This window comes from Parambassis ranga, unplaced genomic scaffold (assembly GCF_900634625.1).
Source record: "Parambassis ranga unplaced genomic scaffold, fParRan2.1 scaffold_37_arrow_ctg1, whole genome shotgun sequence".
NCBI lineage: Eukaryota > Metazoa > Chordata > Actinopteri > Ambassidae > Parambassis > Parambassis ranga.
The window spans coordinates 566,316-588,408 of record NW_021144804.1 but is presented as its reverse complement, the minus strand read 5'-3'; the positions used below and the strand labels follow the sequence as shown (position 1 = coordinate 588,408).

Below are 22,093 nucleotides of genomic sequence, written 5' to 3'. Positions count from 1 at the left end.
TCTTTATGTGAAACAATGTGCATGCCTTAAGATAAATGGACCTTGGGTTTAAGAAGAAATGTCAGTCATTGTTCATGTTGGGGTAGACAGGCTACAAGCAGCTAAGATTAGTTAGCATTCGTTGTAGCTAACGTCTATGGTCCCGTCATATAGCTGTCAGAGGTAAGTGGTGAACACGGTTAGTACTTGGAGTTTTCTACACAGGCACGTTGAATTCATCCTTAACACACTGAGAGCACAGCTCGCCGCCAGCTAACGCAATCCAAAAGTGCTTTGCTTTACTTTTGTAGTGTAGCTGACAGGCTAACGTTAGCCCAGAGCTAACGCTCTGTGTTAGCCTAAGCAGCACTGAAAAAATCATGTTGGTCCAATTCAAATACATTATATTGCATTAACGTACTTGTTTTGAGTCAGGGCTACCAGTATTTATTGGATGGAAAAACTCAATTTAATTGAGTTCATCCAATGAGTATAGGTTAATCACAATAAATATACAGCAACAGTGATTAATGTGATTAAAATTGTAATCATGTGACGGCACTAGTTCAAACGTTTGAGTTCAAAGAACCGATGACCTACCAGTGGATGTCATGTCATGTCATAAGATATGCAGATATACAGATGAGAAATGCACAGAGATGTATTATGTCCTGTTATGATATCATGAAAAACTCTGAGTATTACACTGTAGGTGAGGATGTTATTGCACTAAGAGAAAAAACACTGTACTGTTTCCCCATCAGTGTCACTGGGTGTAAACATGGTGATAAAGTACAGAGGTTAGAGTACAGATGGACTGATGTTATACAGTCTGACCCCTGTCTGGACAAAGGTCTGTGGCTGAAGGAGACACCCAAGGTCCCCACTGTCTCATGTTTTTATATTTAACTTATTTTCACAGCACTTCATTAGTTTGTCATAATCAGCCACCATGTACAGGTGCATCTCCAAAAATGAGAATATTGTGGAAAAGGTCAATATTATAAACTAATGATGTCACACTGTGATCAGATGATGAACTCAAAACACCTGCAAAGCAGACACAATCATGGGGAAGACTGCTGACTGGACAGATGTTGAATAAATAAAAAATAGTCAGCATGGTTATCCTCAGGAGCAATAATGGGAATATGACTCCCATCCATCACCCCTGCACACTGAGGGAACCTTGGGCACCAGTACAGCACCTCCCTGTGGATTAATCTGTACATTACAGGCAAGTGTCCCTGATCAGATGGCGGGTTACTGTCCCTAGCTGTCCTGAGGGTAAGCCAGTTCATCATCAGATTAGGGTCACTTCTACAATGGTGGTCCGTCAAATTGGCATGCTAACTGACATGCTAACATTTATTGGCTTGCAGCATGTTCCACCAACTGCACACAAGTGAGTTACCTTGGCTGGGCGCTCTTCTGCCTCAAGAGATGATTCGCTGGCCCTCTTCAGTCCAGAGGTGGATGGGGAGTCATCTCTGTCTTTTAGTTCTTCCACGGAGGCCTGCCTTAGGGACAGCCGCACAAATACCTCCCTGAGGGACTTTGCCCGGCCAAGGTTTTTGTGTAAGGCGTAAAAACGCTCCTGTGTATCAATGTTATGACACATGAAGGAGGACACTGCCTCCTTCATGGTCGGATTGTTGTCCTCAAAGTTCTGTGGAAAAAAGACAAGCAAAAGGCGACATCTGTATGGATCATAGGGCATTCAGGGAAACTGGGAGAGTATCTGAAACTTACGTAGGTAGCCACAGCACTGCGGATATCCAGAAGGGTGGGCCGTCCCTCCAGGCCCATTTCGGCCTGGAGGGACAATATTTTGTCATGTTTTTTGCTTCCCCCCTCCCGAGGGAGTTCAAAAACAACGAGTTTGTGGCAACCGCCCGGCCACGGAGCCTCAGCCAGCGCCTGAACCACTGAATTTCGTCAGGCTCCAGAAAAACCTGGGCCTGGCTGAATTTACGGCATGTTTTGTGGTCCAGGACCTGCAAGAAGAGCAGACACACAAAGACAGACCATTAGTTCTTTCTGAGGCTTTAACCCTCATGCATTGTTCGCAAACACTACCCTAATGTGTTGTTCGGGGACAAAAACGTCCCCTAACTTTAACGGTTTTAAAAATATATTAGATAAATATTTTTTTGAAATTTTTTTGCATAGACCTTTTAATTAACTTCAGTTCTAATCAACAGTAGTGAAAAAATCATTTTCCCCCAGGATTTTAACCCTTTAATCACCAATTTTATGAGGGGTGGTGCTGAAAATTGAAAAAAAAAAACACAAAATGGCTCATTTTTAATAGAAAAGGTGAATGTGGACTGGATTCTTTTGAACCTTTATTACAGTCTTGGTCATGTCAAACATCAGTAAAAAAATTGACTTGATTGCATTATTAGTTTTTGCACAGCACTGGATTTTCTTTTTTTCTCCCTAATGTGTTGTTCGGGGACAAAAACGTCCCCTAACTTTAACGGTTTTAAAAATATATTAGATAAATATATTTTTGAATTTTTTTTGCATAGACCTTTTCATTAACTTCAGTTCTAATCAACAGTAGTGAAAAAATCATTTTCCCCCAGGATTTTAACCCTTTAATCACCAATTTTATAAGGGGTGGTGCTGAAAATTGAAAAAAAAACACACAAAATGGCTCATTTTTAATAGAAAAGGTGAATGTGGACTGGATTCTTTTGAACCTTTATTACAGTCTTGGTCATGTCAAACATCAGTAAAAAAATTGACTTTATTGCATTATTAGTTTTTGCACAGCACTGGATTTTCTTTTTTTCTCCCTAATGTGTTGTTCGGGGACAAAAACGTCCCCTAACTTTAACGGTTTTAAAAATATATTAGATAAATATATTTTTGAATTTTTTTTGCATAGACCTTTTCATTAACTTCAGTTCTAATCAACAGTAGTGAAAAAATCATTTTCCCCCAGGATTTTAACCCTTTAATCACCAATTTTATAAGGGGTGGTGCTGAAGATTGAAAAAAAAACACACAAAATGGCTCATTTTTAATAGAAAAGGTGAATGTGGACTGGATTCTTTTGAACCTTTATTACAGTCTTGGTCATGTCAAACATCAGTAAAAAAATTGACTTGATTGCATTATTAGTTTTTGCACAGCACTGGATTTTCTTTTTTTCTCCCTAATGTGTTGTTCGGGGACAAAAACGTCCCCTAACTTTAACGGTTTTAAAAATATATTAGATAAATATTTTTTTGAAATTTTTTTGCATAGACCTTTTAATTAACTTCAGTTCTAATCAACAGTAGTGAAAAAATCATTTTCCCCCAGGATTTTAACCCTTTAATCACCAATTTTATAAGGGGTGGTGCTGAAAATTGAAAAAAAAACACACAAAATGGCTCATTTTTAATAGAAAAGGTGAATGTGGACTGGATTCTTTTGAACCTTTATTACAGTCTTGGTCATGTCAAACATCAGTAAAAAAATTGACTTTATTGCATTATTAGTTTTTGCACAGCACTGGATTTTCTTTTTTTCTCCCATTTTGTCCCATAGACTTACATTATAAACACACTTTTTTTGACTGCACAGCCATGGCACTACATAATCATGCATTCTTGATTGTTGGTGGTTTACCCTGTTGGTAGGAGGTAAAATTTGTGATTTTTACAGTTAACAACTTAATTACCATATTAACCCTTTACCTGCAGGCCTGTGCTCATGTAGTGTAGTTTCTGGCTTGTATATGGAGTTATAGGGAGTATTTTAGCACATAATTGTGTGTCTACACACTGTGTGTGTATGTTAGAGAGGAAGAGAGCCATTTGCACACTGATCTTGTTGTCTGTGAGTACACACAACCACAGAGTCTTCATAGTAAACAAAAACAAAGAAAGTGTTGCTATGCACGTGTGGCCCTTTGATGTCTACAGGTGCAGACTAAACAAAACAAAAAGGCAAGTGGTCTTACATGTGACCTTGTGGTCATTTGATGGTGAGAAGAGCAGAAAGCAACATGAAGAGAGGATTCACTTGTGCACAATCTCTGGAAATGATTGTGCAGCCTGGCTCTATGAAGGGCCAGGCTGTGAAGCTGTGAAGGCTGCACAAGTAGATCCGTCACTTGTTCACAAGCGAATCCTTCATTCGTTCACAAGTGAATCCTTCACTCATGCACAGGTGAATCCTCTCTTCATGCTGCTTGCTGCTCTTGTCACCATTAAATGACCAGGAGGATGCATGCAAGTCCACTAGTGTTTTTGTTTTGTTTAGTCTGAACCTCTCAGCATCAAAGGGCCCGGCACTTACTTTTAGGGCTGCAACAAATTTACTTTACTTTACTTTACTAAACTACTTTTAATACTAATTTTAGTAGGGGACTAAACTGTAGATTAGATTTGGTTAGTCAATGATTATTTATTATGTTATCAAGTTATCTATCTATGGTGTCTATTTAGTAACATGCACATGTACGTATGGTCGTGTGGAGCGCAACACACCATGGAAAAGGGGCACTTAAACCTCACTTAGACTAATTCAGGGATCTCAACTGAGACACTAACCTAAAAGTAAAGTCACTCTACTGGAGGACGTGTTTTCCGAAAGCTAAAAAAAAAAAAAAAAACAGCTATTTTACCCATCCACAACTTCAGACGCCAGAACTCCTGGATGTTTTCATTTTACATGCTTATGCATTGCCGTTGTACGTCTGAATTAGGTACACTTCACTTACTTAGTAACTTTATTTTCCTGACTTTCCTTCCCTGACAGTGTGCAAATGGCTCTCTTCCTCTCTAACATACACACACAGTGTGTAGACACACAATTATGTGCTAAAATACTCCCTATAACTCCATATACTTAAGCCAGAAACTACACTACATGAGCACAGGCCTGCAGGTAAAGGGTTAATATGGTAATTAAGTTGTTAACTGTAAAAATCACAAATGTTACCTCCTACCAACAGGGTAAACCACCAACAATCAAGAATGCATGATTATTTAGTGCCATGGCTGTGCAGTCAAAAAAAGTGTGTTTATAATGTAAGTCTATGGGACAAAATGGGAGAAAAAAAGAAAATCCAGTGCTGTGCAAAAACTAATAATGCAATAAAGTCAATTTTTTTACTGATGTTTGACATGACCAAGACTATAATAAAGGTTAAAAAGAATCCAGTCCACATTCACCTTTTCTATTAAAAATGAGCCATTTTGTGTGTTTTTTTTTCAATTTTCAGCACCACCCCTTATAAAATTGGTGATTAAAGGGTTAAAATCCTGGGGGAAAATGATTTTTTCACTACTGTTGATTAGAACTGAAGTTAATTAAAAGGTCTATGCAAAAAAATTTCAAAAAAATATTTATCTAATATATTTTTAAAACCGTTAAAGTTAGGGGACGTTTTTGTCCCCGAACAACACATTAGGGGGTAAAATTTGCCCACAGTGTACCGTTGACCTATGAAAAATTTTAAAATCATATTAACAAAATTTATGTAAAATTAAGCTTATTGAGGAAAAATGATTCAATTTGTCCACATATTGACAAAGTTATGGCCAAAATAAACAGAAAAATTTCTCTCAGAGGACAAAAATGTCCCGAACAACGCATGAGGGTTAAACTCATGGTAAATTCTTTTGCGGGCATCTTGAACTTACACTGACGAGGTAGCCCGTACTATCATCCCCCACTGCCCTTTCCACCTCCCTGACCCGCATACGGGTGAGGACCCCGGTCCTGTGCCCTTAGATGCAGGTCAGGAACCATGTACCCAAAGAACTGGTATCTTGTCACCGGATCTTTGGGTGCGGCCTTCTCCACGTTGTCTGTGAAAAGAAGAGAGAGAGAGATGCATTAGTAAGGTTAACTTTCAGTTCATACCATTAGACTGATGAAGTATGTGTAGTATGTGAAGCTGGGATTGTGTGTGTGGAGTCTAGCATTACCCAGCAGTGAGGGAATCCTGTCTCTGGCCAGGTGGATGCAGGTCCCGAGCGCCTCCCGGCTCACCAGCTGCTGTTGTTTCCGAGCCTTCACGGCAATCTGGTGCCCCAGGATCGTCCTGTTCAGGTCCCTGTACATTTTTTTGAGGTACCTGAACAGGACGACCACATCCTGTGCCTTGAGCCGGCTGTGCTGCGGAGGGGTGTCTCGCAAGTACTCCACAAAGCCAGTGGCCTGGCCGATGTAGAGTGCCACGGTCACTGGCGACATGCCCATCCTGGCCTGCTCCTTCTCCTTGAATTCCCCATCATGAATCTCAGGCACCACCACCTCGACCTCTGCACCGCCACACCCTCATTAGATGAGATGATTTTGGCCGCCAGCTCCCGGCAGTTGGTGCAGGCCGTCCCTGCCTCATCCTCCCTGGCCTGCAAGTCCAGCTCTGATACTATGGGCGGCCACGGTGCCGAGAGCTTCAAATCAAATCAAATTAAATTAATCAACTTTATTTATCCCGGGGGAAGTGGGGGGGTATTATACATGGTAGAATAGGCATGAAAAAAAACAACTAAAAATAGAATCAAGCATCTCAGTACCTTCTCCAACACCTTTGCCCTCACCAGCCTGTATATCAGGGCTTCATGCAGCGAAATCTTGTCCGTGTGCTGCCTGGAAAGGTGTGTTTTCACATCTTTCACCAGCGGTGTGCAGCCCGCCACGGGACACTGCACACAGCCTATTGCTATGTGGCCTGTGGCCAGGCCATTGAGCAAGGTGCGCTCCTGTGGGTTTTGTATGTGGTGGGCCTTCATCAGGTGCCTGGACACGTACCAGAAGATCCCACCACATACAGGACACGTCAGCATCTGCTTTGGCTTTGTCATCTGAAAGAAAAAGGGGTTCAAGATTGATTCAGCATTAATATATCTATCATCATATATTATCATCTTTAACATAGCTCATATGTCTGCTTCTACTTGATGCCTGTTGACATCAGACAAAACCTGGGAGAAAGGCTGCAATCTGAAATTAATGCAGCAATGCAGGTGGCCTAGATTGAATCCTTTGACTTTTTCTGTGGTTTCCTTTGTTTACAGTCGTGCAAGTCATGTGACTTTACTTATGCAACATGTATGATAATGTTCTGTCTCCTCTCATTTCCAGACGTGCAGCCAAAAACATGTGCAGTGATGATATGTGACGTATCATCATGGTCTCAGAGAGAAGAGCTGAGTGTCTGTTCTGATCTGTGGATGCTTGTGTCTCTTCTCCCCTGTAGTTTCCTGCTTGTTGCTCCGTCACACGCCCTCTGCTGGTGAGCCGCGTCATTACACACAACCGCTCATGTAATGAGGTGAATTTATAACTTTTGACTTTATGTGGAGGAGGGATTGATTTTGGAATGAGGAGGCTGCAACCTGCGATGGCACCACTAGATGTCAGCTTTTCACAGCATTGGTGGTTCAGTGGTAGAATTCTCGCCTGCCACGCGGGAGGCCCGGGTTCGATTCCTGGCCAATGCAATGACCCTTTTAACCGAGGAACATGTGAGGGGACATATATTCACCTTCACATCTATGCTGTTGTTCAGCATGTTGTTTTTATATGTGTTAACAGACCTACCTGACTTCTGTTAACATCACTGTGACATACACACAGAGGCTCTACACTTCACAGACGAGCTTCAATGGTACAGTGCACATTTGAAACAAGAGCACTTACCATCACTGGTAGTGAAGGTGTCACAGGAAGAATTACTGTGATGTTTTACCTTTAGAGCCTTTTTATAGAACACATTCATTTGATTTAAATTAAGAATGTTTGTTGGTGCAGTAGCCAGCATGAGCACTGTAGATGTCTTTATTTTAAAAAGAAAAAGAAAAAAGACCATGTTTCACCTCTTTCTGAGCCTCGTTAGTGCAGTAGGCAGCGAGTCAGTCTCATAATCTGAAGATTGTGACTTCAACCCTCACAAGGGGCACTTGTTACCTGTGATGATCTGGCTGACTGGGCCAGGTGTGTCTAACGACTGGCTAATGACAATGAAACTGCCGGAGGGGGACTGGTTGACTGTTGTTTTCTTGCTTCTCTCTTTAAACAGCTTGTAAACAGCAGCTTCCCTGTGGGGAAACTCAGGTAATAAGTGATGCTGCATCAGCTCTCACCTGTTTACAGCTCTGTCCCTTCATCCCTTCCTAGCAGACTTCACTCACATTCAATCTCTAACGATGGGCCGTCAACTAGTCCTGCACATGGCCCAGACACACTTTCTGGTTGTTAACTGTATAGTATATTTAAATAATTAGTTTCATGTTTACTTAATATTTTGAAGTGTAAAAATGTTTCACCAAAGACGTTGAGTAGAGCCTGCTTATTGTTTTTAGAGTGTATATCAGTTCACTGTGCAGCATAGTGATCATGAAAAGTGAGCTGCTGACACATGGAGTTTAGGGAAAACATTGAAATGCATTTTCACACAGGTTGGTTTGGTCCACTGACCAGTGGACACAGAACACTCTGCTGTAAACACCCCAGATGGGACTCGAACCCACAATCCCTGGCTTAGGAGGCCAGTGCCTTATCCATTAGGCCACTGGGGCTGATATGATCTGTATCCACTGCACATTTTTCCATCCATGAGATCGCACGTTTCTCCCTCGTCAACGATCCTGAACTGCTCGACTTCTTCTACATAATAGCTGTCAAGGAAACAATAGCTTAGCATTATACAGTGAGATGGTGTGGATGTGTTGTGTTATGTTTTTTATCATTGTTAAAAATGACTCTAATTTGTATCACATATTTTGTGTGAAACCATATACCTGCCATTGCCAAGAGTCTGCGCTGGAAGCACAAAGTGACTCCACAATGAGCAAAGCAGAGACCGCAGACCACGTAACACGTCCTGTTAGCCATGATCATGCTGAGACAGAATAATGCTGGAAAAAGCTCCCAGCTGTTAGACCTGAAGGTAAAGCTGCATGCTGTTGTGGTTTCTCTGAGTGTAGGATCACAAGACTTCTGCTGTTTTATGTTGTGTGTATTGATCACGATCAGTGATCAACTCAGAAGTTAAAAGAAAAAGCCATGGTGGCGTGGTGGCCAAGTGGTAAGGCGTTGGTCTCGTAAACCAAAGATCATGGGTTCAATTCCCATCCATGCCTTCAAAGATCTGTAGGAGGTTCCTTTTAAAGAAAGACAAAACCCATTGAGAGTAAAAACTATAGACAGAGCTTCCGTGATGTCACCCATTTGTTTCTGAAGCGCCGTTCTGAGGCTCGTGGGAGCCGCCATGTTGGAAGCATCACGTCCGCCAAAAACTCCAAATACGTACAAAGAGGGGGAGCACGAGTGGAGTTTGGGGGCGGGCGATCATGAAAGCAGGAAACTCGCATTGTTATATGTCAGCCTTCTGCTGCTCAAGTGGCAACGCCTATAATTATGCAGAATTTTAAGTCCGAATATAATTAAAACGAGTAAGTTATATAAAAAAAATCCCCCCCCCATACAATTGACACTAGAAGAGAACCTATCATCTGAGACCAGAATGTTTTTTTGTACCAGGCTGTAAACATGTTCATTCCTGCTGTGAAGTCAGACATTTTAACATGGGAGTCTATGGGAAATGACTCGCTTTTGGAGCCAGCCCCCAGTGGTTGCGGCATGAATTACAAGTTTTGACACTTCCGCATGGGCTTCAAGTTTGAACCCCGAAGGTTGCCGCCTGACAACACCACACAAAACAAAGATGTGTTAAACTGTGTGATCGTTGGCTGGAAGCACTGCTTCATGAACCTGTGTTTACTGTTCATTAAGCTTAGAGAAGTTTCAGGAGTATGTTTGAGGAGTAAACTGATTCAAGTCCTCACAACAAGTGTATTTCACTGCACAAACACACACTCAGCTGATGTGTCCCAGGAAATGTCTTTTTGTCTGACGTATTAGAAGATTCTAGATTCTAGATTCAACAACTAGACAATTATCCCCTGCTGAGACCCCCACAGGGTTTCTGTGGCTGTATCTCCCTCATTCTTCATCCTATGTGGATGAAACCTTACAGTCATGCTGAACATTTGACTCACAGCTGATATGCTGAAATGCTACAGACACTGCGCCACCTACTGGCCAGAGGACCTGTCTTTTGTTTAGGGGCCTTAAACAATTTCCCTCTGGGATTACTAAAGTACCTAAAATAAAAAAGAAATGTAAAATTTCCCAGAATGCGTAATTTAATCCAAGTCTTCAAAATGGTGGAACAAACATTTCACACATTTCATTTCAGATCCTTTATTGTTCTGGAAAGAAAACCAAAACAAAGTCCTGACGTCCCATTACAAATATCATGGCAGCTGTTCATCCCTCTCCTGACGGTTCTCTTCCACCTCCAGCTTGTCCACACTTTCCGAGCACATGTGACACGCGTGGTAGATAGGTCGCTAATTCCAGACAGCTATAGCGCACAGTAGTCTTTTATTCATTTACATTTCAGTTTCAGCTGCTGACACATGAAGATCAGAGGGCACACATGGCTCGTTGGTCTAGGGGTATGATTCTCGCTTAGGGTGCGAGAGGTCCTGGGTTCAAATCCCGGACGAGCCCTGATGTGTAACTATTTCATTGGAGACAACTCCTTGTTGTTGACTCTTTTCAGTTCCTCTCTAACTACCACACAGCTTTACAAAGCTAACAAAGTTCTATTCAGACTCATCCCAATCCAGAGCAGTTGTTCCACAGTAACACCTGCAGGAGGACGTCATCACCCAGTATGTGACCTGCACTGTGAGCTGTAAGGTCTTATACAGACAGGTGTGTGTCTGTCCTCATCAAGTCCAATCAGTATCATCAAAGACAGCTGGACTCCACCACTAGATGTCAGCATTGCACAGCATTGGTGGCTCAGTTCAGATTGAGAGAATGCAAAGTGTGTGCAAAGCTGTCATCAAAGCAAAAGCTGGCTGCTTGGAAGAATGTCAAACATCAAACATATTCTGCTTGGTTTAACACTGTTTGTTCACTACATCATTCCACATGTGTTCCTTCATAGCTCTGATGTCTTCAGGATGAATCTACAATGTAGAAAGTCATAAAAACAAAGACAAACCACTGAGTGACTTTTGACTGGTACATTTAAAATGTCATCATATGTCCTAACCAGCAGGGGGAGCACTGATCATAAACTCTCTGTCTCACCTGTTATTGTCATGTGTTTTTATGGAAGATGATGCTGACTGTTGTTTTCTTGCTTCTCTCTGTAAACAGCTTGTAAACAGCAGCTTCCCTGAGGGGAAACTCAGTTAATAAATGATGCTGTAACCTCTGGGACTTGATCTGCTGGGTGGGAGTCCACTAGCATGTCAGCCTGCACCTACACCTGCAGCCTCCAGTGCCTCTGCACCTACACCTGCAGCCTCCAGTGCCTCTGCACCTACACCTGCAGCCTCCAGTGCCTCTGCACCTACCCCTGCAGCCTCCAGTGCCTCTGCACCTACCCCTGCAGCCTCCCACATGTCTGCTCCTTCACCTGCTGCCATCCAAACTGGTGTGTGGAAGACTGGCACTGTGAAAGCACTGTTGGCGCGTGGCAAACATTTGTCTCCTTCACAGCTGGCTAAAAAACTGATGTCACCAGTTAAACCCTGTGAGTGTAACTGCGTAACATGTACTGTATATGTATTCAGTTATCATTATGACAGACTACACAGACTTATCCACTTGCTGTTTCCAGCCCCAGTACCGCAGTGCACTCTGCCAACAGAACCCCCAGCCAAACATTTGGCACAAAGGCAGCTCTTCCCTACTGGTAAGTAACATCGTACATTGTTTGTCCTTGTGTCTTGTCAACAGTAATAATTTTATTAACCTATTAATAAATGCTAATAACATTTTTTATTTGTGCTGCAGGCACTTCTGTTGCCCCTTCTGGAGCGGGTGACTTTGCTGAAGACGATGATGAGGAGCTGGTATCTGCAGTGTCACAATATGAAGCACAGCAGAATACAGGTGTGGCATACGACACAAATGCAAATATTATGAAAATGTTTAGTGAAAACACACTGTGAAGTATTATTTTTGAGGAATAAAAAATCACTGTTTTTTCAAATATTTTTGTTTACAGTACAGGATTATGTCGCATCAAGCTTCAAGCGGGATGCATTCTTTGAGTGCACCTCTTCAAAACCTCAAGGGTATCCAAAGGTGTTGGTGTTTTCATTTGTGTTTCCCGTTGAGAAACAATCATTGGATAACATTTTCACTAACATCACTTGCTTTTCTCACTCACTATCTGTCTAATCCCCTGAACAGGACGGAGGAGATTCATTGTTTTAATGATCACAGTAACTGTTTTTCATCACTGCAACTTTGTGCACGCTTCATGTCTGTGGGCATCACTACTTTATACTAAATTCATCACAACTTATTTTCTTTGCTCTATTCCATCTAATCCTTTTCAAATATAGCTCTGGAAAAAATAAGAAACCACAGCGGTCTCTTATTTTTCATGTCTAACTATTAATTATAATCATAATCTATTAATGCTTGTCCAAATGTATGCTGTGCAGGCAGATTGTGGACTGCGATCAAATACAACAGTCATCCTTATATTATTTTTTTCTGCATTTCTCCTTCAAAAGCTCCAGCCATTGCTCATTCAGAGGCCCGTGCTGGTCCGCCTCTAGTGGTAAAAATACCAGACCCTCCACATCATCAGCCACCTACTGAGCTCCCTCGTCACTGGAAGGATCAGCTTCCACCTTTCCAGCAGGAGTGGATCCGTAAGACCCTCTTCAAGGCCAACCTACACACTGGCAAGCCAGAGCTAGTGCCCCAGCTGAAGCTTTGATGGCATCCTCCTCAGCCCCCTCTCATTCACAGTCAGCTGCCCGCCTCACCTGACCTCTTCTTCTGTCGGCCCCTTTTTTTATGGATGCCGCTGAAGATGTGGCAGTTCCCTCTTGTCTGTGTTCGCCCAGACTGTGGTAAACACAGACTAACAGCGGCAGGACTGTATTGTACTGTGCGCAAGGTCTTAGACATCGACGGGTGGTATGACCTTGCAACAGAGTACTTGGAGTGCAAACGCTGCACAAAAAAGTATCCAGCCTGGTCCGAAGACATCTTAGGACAACTGGATATGGGCCACCGCAGTCAGTTTCCTGCTTTATTGACATACAGGTAATCATAATTAAGATCAAACATTATTAGGTGCTTTGATTTGTGTTATTGTTTAACCAAAAACTGCATTTGTGTTATTACACTGGTCTTTCATTAGATACTCATGTGACAACCGGGTGGTGAGGATGATGAGGGAGAGGACATTGGGCAACAGTGTGACTCAGCTTCACAAGAAGTTGATGGAGCAACATGGTGAGGCATGGACGCAGCGTGTACTGCAGTACCTCACTGCCTGTGAGCCATTTACAAAGTCCTCCCTTGTGCAGCCTCCTGTGTTCCTTGAGCCTCCTCCCTTACCTGCCATACCTAAACCTAAGTGGCTGTTAGCTGTATACTCCAGGGATGTTCTGGGGCGACTGCATGAGGTCAAGGCCAAAATTACATCTGTCTTTGTCTTTCAGCTGGCCTGATGAAGCGCTATCGGGAGGCAGGACAGATGCCCCCAAAAGTGATGTATGTGGACAGAGACTGCTGCAGTCAGCATGGCCAGTCTCGTGTTAAGGCCATGTTTTCAGAGTGGGATGACCTCGAAGTGCGCCTTGACATCTGGCATTTTATGCGCCGATTTGCTGCAGGTGTCACAACAGAGGCTCATCCACTCTATGGAGTCTTCATGGCACGTCTGTCCACGTGCATCTTTGAATGGGATCCAGAGGATGTCGCTGCTCTTCGCCGTGCAAAGGAGGGGGAGCTAGCAGCAAAGAAGACCGGCCACCTCTCAGAAAAGGCACTCAGTGCTCGCATTACCCGGAGGGAGTTGGCACTGCACTGCCGCAGGAGGACCAGAGGGATGGAGGAGACCACCAGCCTGATTGGATCACTGATTGATCACTTTGACAGTGTGGATGGGAAGGACACTCTGGGAGTTCCTCTACTGGACCATGATCGGATCCAGCAAATATGGAAAGAACAGCAGAAACATGTACTGTGTATCCAAGACCCAGAGAACTTCCCACTCTACATTAAGAAGGGGACACTGAAGAAAGGTGGTGTGGAGCTGTGCTGCTACAGGTGTGCCCGTGGCTCTACCTCCCTGGAGTCTTTCCACCTCCACTTGAACCGCTTCATCCCAGGTATCCCATATGGATTACAGTGTCTCTTTAAGTATTATAAGCACTGTAACTGTTTCCATTACTTTAAAGTAATGTCACATTCTACAGTAATATTACAGTCCTTTTCTGATGTCAGAACAGATCTTATCTCACAAGAAACTAATTTAATTACTTTTCCTCATTAATTCTGGTTATAATGATGATTTTTCATGTATTTACATAACTCTATTGCATGTAACCTCATAGTAACTCAAATGTAGCACATATCTTGCGCGTGTGTGACCCTTTTTCCTATTTTATTTAACCTTTAGGAACCAGTGCCAGTGATGCACATTTTCAGGCCTATCTCCTTGAAGGCTTGATGCGATGGAATGAAGATCGGATGGAAGAGGCTGTAAAAGGAGCCTCTTCCATCCGATCATATGGCAGTGCCCTGCGAGAGGCTGTGGACCAGCTCAGCCGAGTTGTGTTTGGGAAGCCCTGGGATGAGCGCTACCGCCCTCCTGGAGTATACACAGGCAAGAAATACTCATTTAACACCAATATAAATCATTTATTCATCAATCCACATTTTTGTATTTTGAAACATTATCTGTATAACCTTTTATGTTCTGGACAAAATATTAAGAACACTTTCTTTTTTGTTTTTTTCTTGTAGGTGAATTGCTGGGGGTGGAGTATCTGTACAGCCAGACAGGCAAAACATTGACTCCAGTGCTCCAGAACCCTGAAGAGGAGGACAGGTTGGTGGAGCAAATAAATGACGAGGACCTGCAAGATGAGGGATTTCAGGAGGAGATCATGGAGGACATCACAGTGTCAGTGCTCTGTGAGGATGACCCCTGCCATGATCTTCAAAAGAGCCCCCCATCTTTGACAACCAGTCCTCAGGCCTCTGCTCCACCCCACCCATCCACGTCCAGTGATGGAGAAGGACAGCATCCTGCCTCTGCCTCCTTAGTGCTGTCACAGCCGTCTGACATCTCTCAGGCTGCACTGGATCCTGGAAGCAGTCCATCCAACGAGCCTCAGGTAAGACATTTTAATGGCCTTTTAACTTTTGGTCAGCTTTTATTGCACATATATTAACATTAATCTGCATTTACTAGGGAGCAGTTATTGGCCCTGATGGTGTCACTGGGTGGGACAAGGTCCAGGAACTGGCTGGTTACCTTGTGGGTCTTCGTGAGGCTTCTTACCTCACTGAGCTGCAGGTGACAGAGGCCTTCCGGCTGTGGGCAGCGCTCCCTGATGGTGACAAACAACGGGTTAACTACCAGCCTCGACATCAGCCTCGACTGACACACGGCCGCTTTAAGGCACCAAAGCGATCTGGAGTCACCCCGGGTGTGGAGAGTGTAAAACGGTGTTTGATTGGCCATCCTGGGGGGCCAGCTCAGTGGCCTAGTACCAGCCGCTTGAGGCCATATGTGTAAAGCTGTGCGCTTTACACAGGTCAACAACCAAAAAGGCTGGAGTGAGCAACCCCAGGTGGTCTAAAATCCTCACCGATTACCACCACATCCGAGATTTGGTGCTTAACAGCACCAGGCTGATGGAGGAAACCACGATCCAGCTCTTTGAGCTAAACCAGCGGACACTCATTCAGTGGTAGGCAGGGTACACTATTTGCCTCAAATGAAGTAAATACTTCTAAACACATATAATACAAATGATGTATTTTCAGGTTTCAACGGCGGCAGAAGAATCAGGAATTGAGTGTCCTTAATCAGGGACCGGCTCCATCTGCCTCAATTCCTGTGGCTCAAACCCGGCTTACTGCTCCGAGGGAACCACTGGATGAAGCACCAGTCACGTCAGGCCCAAGACACGCATTGGTACTTCCACCAAATCAGGAAGGACAGGCTCCTCCTCTGCGGCCTGGTCGCCGGCGCATCAGGGAGCGCCCCATCACACCTGCGCCCACAGTACCTGGTCCCACAGCATCAGAAACTGCACAGCCTGTTTCAGCAGCTGGGTTAGGCACGTTAGTTCTGAACCCAAACATGACTGTGCCAGTGGTGATGGCAGCTTCTGGTACTGCAGCATCCGGTGCAGGCACAGCTCCACTTCTTCCTGCGTCTGCTGCTCCTCTTCCTACTGTGTCCCGTTTCACTCAGAGGAACAGGCGGCGGCGGGCTCTGGAGGAGGAGAGTGGAGTCCAAAAAAGGAAGTATGTGAGAAGGGTTACCTTCAACACATGCAGCAAATGTGGGCATCCTAAAACAGCAGAGTTTGGCCACAGTAGATATGGTAATGCCACATTTTGCTCGCGTTCATCCAGTGGAATGTCTCTGGATGAGTGGCTGCGCCAGCAAAAACATCCACAGTAAACACTGTACAATGTTTGGCCTGTATATATTGTATATAAGCAATTTTCTTATGTTTAAATCAACAAGCCTGTCTGTCTTTATGCAGTGCTGTTGAATGTTATTGTATAATTGTACATTGTGTAATATTTGACCTAATATTTGACCTGTATATGTTGTATATATTTTCACATGGGTGAATGAGCTGAATAGTATTTTATAGTCCTGTATGCAGTGTGTGTGTGTGTGTATTCACTTGTATTTGTTTTATATTTGTTCTGATAAATCATATAAACATTTAAGATTCACTCTGATCTTTATCAAAGAAGCTCCCACACAAAAACACGTTTGAATGCTCATTGTTCATATTATTAAACCATAAACAGGTAAACATCACAAGTCATTGGATGGGGCATATCATGTTAAAGCCAAAGTAAACACTAAATAAACTAAAAAACATCTGTTGATATTGTAATATATTTAAACATATCTAAACTAAGCTAAATCAATCATTAATTATTTTACGCACGTTGTGGGTTTTAAACATTCCAACAACTCTATACATTGTCGCACAGCTGACGGCACAGACTACGGGTTCGAGTCCAGCCCATAGCAGATTTGTTTCATTTCTAGTTTCATTTCACTTAAACTCCTTTATAATGAACAGGAATATTGCCTCAATACCGCTACACGAGACGTTTGTCCGCGCACAGCGGGGCTCCACATTTTTCTCAACTTTTTCCCTTGCGTGCGACAGCGAGAAAATCGGACCCCTTCTTTTGCGCAGCGAGCGCTCTACCATTTGAGCTAATCCCCCTTGTATAAAGGGGCAATCGCATCAAAATTAAAAGAAATAAACACTTGGTTTTAGTAGAACATCATCAAAAGGTTGATTTATTTCAGTAATTAATGACTACAGCTGGACCAATGAACAGACTGTGGACTTCTCCATAGATCTGTGTAGAATGGACACCAGTATTACTGTCCAAACAAAAGGTTCCACTGAGATTTGAACTCAGATTGCTGGAGTCAGAGTCCAGAGTGCTAACCATTACACCATGGAACCTCCAATATGTGTAAAACTGCCTGGAACAGATGTCTGTCCACTGAGTTTTGAAGACCTTAAACACTAGTCTTAAGTTGGAATGTTTATGACACCATCAAGTGATGATCCTGTGTCAGGATGTTGACCTTAAAATATGAAACGACAGGGATGGGATTCAAACCCACGCGTGCAGAGCACAATGGATTAGCAGTCCATCGCCTTAACCACTCGGCCACCTCGTCTGTCTGATTAACATGTGTTCACGGCTTCGAGCGAAAATACGCTGCAAAGCTTGAACAAGGTCACAGCTTTTGCCTTAAACATAAGCATCTTGTTTGAAGACAAACTTTGACAAACATTGAAGGCCAGTTTTTGGAGTAGTTGTTTGGTTTCTCCATTGTACAGATCAGAGCATGCCTCACTGCACTGGACTGCATGTGTCCAGGGGTGGACTGCAAATATCCCAGGGAAGCACTGCATATATCCAAGGGTGCCAGTAACTGATTACAAATACTCAAGTTACTGTACTGTACTGTAGTTACTGTAGTTTTTCTGGGTACTTGTACTTTATTTTTAAGCCAGTACTTTTACTTGAACTTAAGTACAAATGTAACAAAATAATGTACTTCGCTATTTTTAACATCACAATTTGTTACTGAGTACACTTATTATTTTGAATAATGACCGGCCTTTTCTTAACCAATAAAGATACCAGTTACAAACTGACCAACATGGCTGACATTTGCCTGACTGACAGACAGTCCGTCCTATGACAGCCAGGTGCATGGTCACTGAAGGGGACATCTGATTGGACCCTTGGACCTGATATAAAAACTGTGTGGCGCGAACGACGGTCAGACCCTCCTTCATCAGCTTATGAGGTAAGACGCGGTTTGCTCCTCCTGCTTGTTGTTAGCTTCCTAGCTTAACATGTTCATGCTGATAATGTTGCTACATGTTTAAAAACGTTTCATACATTGGTGTTATTGTGCAGTGTGGAGATAATGTGGATGTGATGTGTGTATTTGTCCAATAACCTGCTCTGCTGTGAGTCTAATGGTCATCACTGGTGGTCACACTGTCATCACCTTGGTAGCATTAATATGTGGGACAGCCTTTTTACTAATTGACAGATGTAGTTCTTGTGTGTCAGTGTGCACAGCACACACAGCACCGCTGTGCTCGTCTTTGTTTTCCTCTTCCTCCTTCTTCCTGCTCTTCTTCTTCTTCAGTTTAATGGCGGTTGGCAGCCAACTTACAAGGCGCATTACCGCCACCTACCAGACTGGAGTGTGGACAGTCGTCCTGCTCTTCCCTGTCCTGTTTTTTCTTTCAATACCAAAACCTGTTATATATTAGAAATTTAAATAATATTCTTTAAGAGAACTAAATCAAATGTCAAACTGAAGTGAACATGCTCCTCAGCAGCTGAACGTCTCCCTGTGTTCTTTCTACAAACATCATGGTGACATCATATCAGTAAACCACTGGATCCTTCTGGATACATGTTCAGTGGAAGGTACAGTCTACATATCCTGGGAGGAGTCCAGAGCTGCAGCTGCAGGTGGTGTCAGTATCCAGCTCTTCTCACTAACATGGTCTGCAGTGAAAGGTGATGCTGGTTGTTGAAATGTCCATGTAACATGTACTGGAGCTCTGTCTGGGCTCTTAATGGTTAATGATGTAGTTCCTCATATTTCACTGCAGTAGAAGATGGAGATGTGCACTTATAACAGCTTTGCTTTCCCACATCCTGATGAACAAATGTATTCTTGGCTTGAAGGGTAAAACATTGATTTCTGCACATGATGCAACAAGAAGGGGGGCAACAGTGGGCGTGGTTACAAAGTCCTTTGTCTGACATCACATTAACATCAGTTTATTTTCTACATCAGATGCTGAAGCTCCTGGAAGAGAGCAGCTGGGTGATTGACAGTTTATCCTTCATCAGCAGGAATGACTCCCTCACCTACAAGGTATTGATGAGCTTTACTGGGATGTGTTTTATCTTGTATCTATCTTATCTTATCTTATCTTTATTTAACCAAAAGTCCAAACGGGCAGAGAAGCGGGTAAAAATGGAAAGACCAGGTTAAAGAAGAAAAAGGCATTGATTGAGGATGCTGCCAAATGTGCAAAGCTCACTGACATATTTTCAAGAAGACAGACAGAAGAGGCGAAGGGTAAGGGACATATATTGGTAGGCCCAATTGATCATTTAGTTCAAAACTAGCATACATACACTACCGTTCCAAAGTGTGGGGTCACCAGGCCAGTTCTACAGCTTCTCTGATCAGATAACAGTTCAGCTGTGCTAACAATAGTTTCACAGGAGTTTTCTAATCATCAATCAGCCTTTTTAACACGATTAGCTAACACAATGTAGCATTAGAGCACAGTGAGTGATGGCTGCTGGAAAAGGGCCTCTGTATACCTTTGTATATATTCCATTAAAAATCAGCCTTTTCTAACTAGAACAGTCATTTACCATGTTAACAATGTCTAGACTGTATGTCTGATTACTGATTACTTTAATGTTATCTTCATTGAAAAAAATAAAAAAAAAAACATTTCCAAGTGACCCATTAAGCTACACACGTCACTTTGAACATGTGCTATGTTACCACAGTTATTAACTAAACTAAACAATAGGCTAATATTTAAAAAAGTAATATTCATGCATTGTATACATAGGCAATGGCTACTGAAATGAATTTACATAATATATCATTTATTTAAAAAGTGTAATCTAAGTTAAGAATTAAGAACACCTTTATTAGTCCCACAATGGGCAGATACAGAAAGTAAAAGATAAGAGAAGCTACATACATAATAGGATAAACTACCAATAAAAATATACAATAGAATCAAAGAACAGTTTACATATGAACAGTTGTTGGAGGTAGAAGTGGTTTGTAAATAGTAAATAACAATAATAAATATTTGAATAAATCAAATGAAATAATAATATATTAAATAATGTACATGTGTATAATAAGTGTGCTGTAAAAGGATTCCTTTAGGGCTGGCTTTTTGGAGCATCTGAGGAGCAAAGCCAGGCAGACAATACTGATGAAACCGAAATTAGGGAGATTAAATTAGGCACAGCTGAATGGAGTAGTTTATTGTGTTGATACATTACCATAACAAAGATGCTGTTTGTGTCCTGGCATTAGTATTTCCATCTACATATTATTTCATAGGTGAAGCAGATGCTGAGAGAAGAGTGACAGTGCCCAGTGAGTCTGCAGTAGCCCAGGGTAAACACAAAAAACCAGGCACCGGGACAAGAAGCAGGTGGTATTCATGGGATTCATGCAGTGAATAATTAAATCGTCGTCACAATGCCGAGGTAAGGGGGAGGGTCCACAAAACACAGGGGGGTGAAAACCAAACCAAACCCTCAGAACAATTCAAAGGCCTGGGGCCGTAACAACTGTTATGACCATTAACATGTAACTGTAACACCGACATGTAACACCTCCTGTGAAAACTACCGTATTTAAACTACCGTATAAAACTACCGTATTTTCGCGACCATAAGGCGCACCGCATTATAAGTTATTATTAAGTCGACCTTTATTGTTGTGAAGGAACGACTTTGTATATAGTTTGATTATTCGCTGCATATAGCGCTGTAGCTCGCAATAACTACATAATACAGATGCAGCTGATTGGTTTGTTACTCGCACGTTATTCTGCATAACAATTTGAAATGTGTATGTACAATTTTCTGTTTCACATGCCGCGCCTGTGTGGTGTTTTTCTTGTTGTGCTCTGAGCTGCAGTGACGTACGCTCGGACCCTCGGGTCTGAGCTTTCAGACAGAGAGTTACAGAAGTGAAAACCCAGGAAACCGCTCCGCGTCCTCCGCAAGCCGCTCACATCTCTATATGTGCGAGTTCAAACCTGCCAGCTCTCATCGCTGTCAGAGTCACAGCCACACACGTTGCCGGCTGGCTGTTCAGAAATTATTATTATTATTGTTCAGAAATTATGCCGGCTTTCACAAAAGCTCGGGCAACAGTCACTGCAGAAACATAAGTCCACGCATCCACAATCCATTCACATACGCTGGCGTAACTCGCCCGGCGCTGCCTCCCAGTAAATCTGTGCTCGCTGTCTGCCATCCATCGCTCCTACGCTGCTCGCATCTTTACTTTGAACGCCCTGTTTACGCCGATGTCCAGTGGTTGGAGTTCTTTGTTAACCCTCCCGGGATTACGGCAAGCTATGAATTCATCTGCTTCGCCAGGTTTTTTACACCGGCGGTGAGACGGGCGCACGCGGAGTCACGGATCAGCAGCGAGGGTGATGCGTGAAAAAAACCATCCGGTCTCTTTACATAAACCTCCCTGAGCCACTCTCATTTTCCCCTTGTCCTGACTCCGGCTGGAAATGTTTCTTTTGGCAGTGTCTTCCTCTTAAAAATGACCGTAGGCAAAAGTTTTTGTCCGTTACCATGGCAACTGACAACAACATCGAACGCTGACTTCTCGTGCCCCGTGGTCCGTATTGATACCGTGCTGGTCCCCGTTCTCTCCACAGTTTGGTTCACGGGGATGTCGAAAGTGAGGGGGACCTCATCCGTGCTGGTGATGAGG

At 43.0% G+C, this 22,093-nt stretch overlaps 3 non-coding genes across 3 annotated transcripts; 2 read left to right on the top strand and 1 right to left on the bottom strand.

Moving 5' to 3' along the window:
- Positions 1–8,437: 8,437 nt before the first annotated feature.
- On the bottom strand, positions 8,438–8,510 carry trnar-ccu (transfer RNA arginine (anticodon CCU)). Its single transcript has one exon. It is a non-coding gene; the product is annotated as a tRNA-Arg (tRNA).
- A 492-nt stretch (positions 8,511–9,002) lies between these two features.
- trnat-cgu (transfer RNA threonine (anticodon CGU)) lies at positions 9,003–9,074 on the top strand. Its single transcript has one exon. It is a non-coding gene; the product is annotated as a tRNA-Thr (tRNA).
- Positions 9,075–10,437: 1,363 nt separating this feature from the next.
- Positions 10,438–10,509, top strand: trnap-agg (transfer RNA proline (anticodon AGG)). The gene has a single exon. It is a non-coding gene; the product is annotated as a tRNA-Pro (tRNA).
- Positions 10,510–22,093: the final 11,584 nt, after the last annotated feature.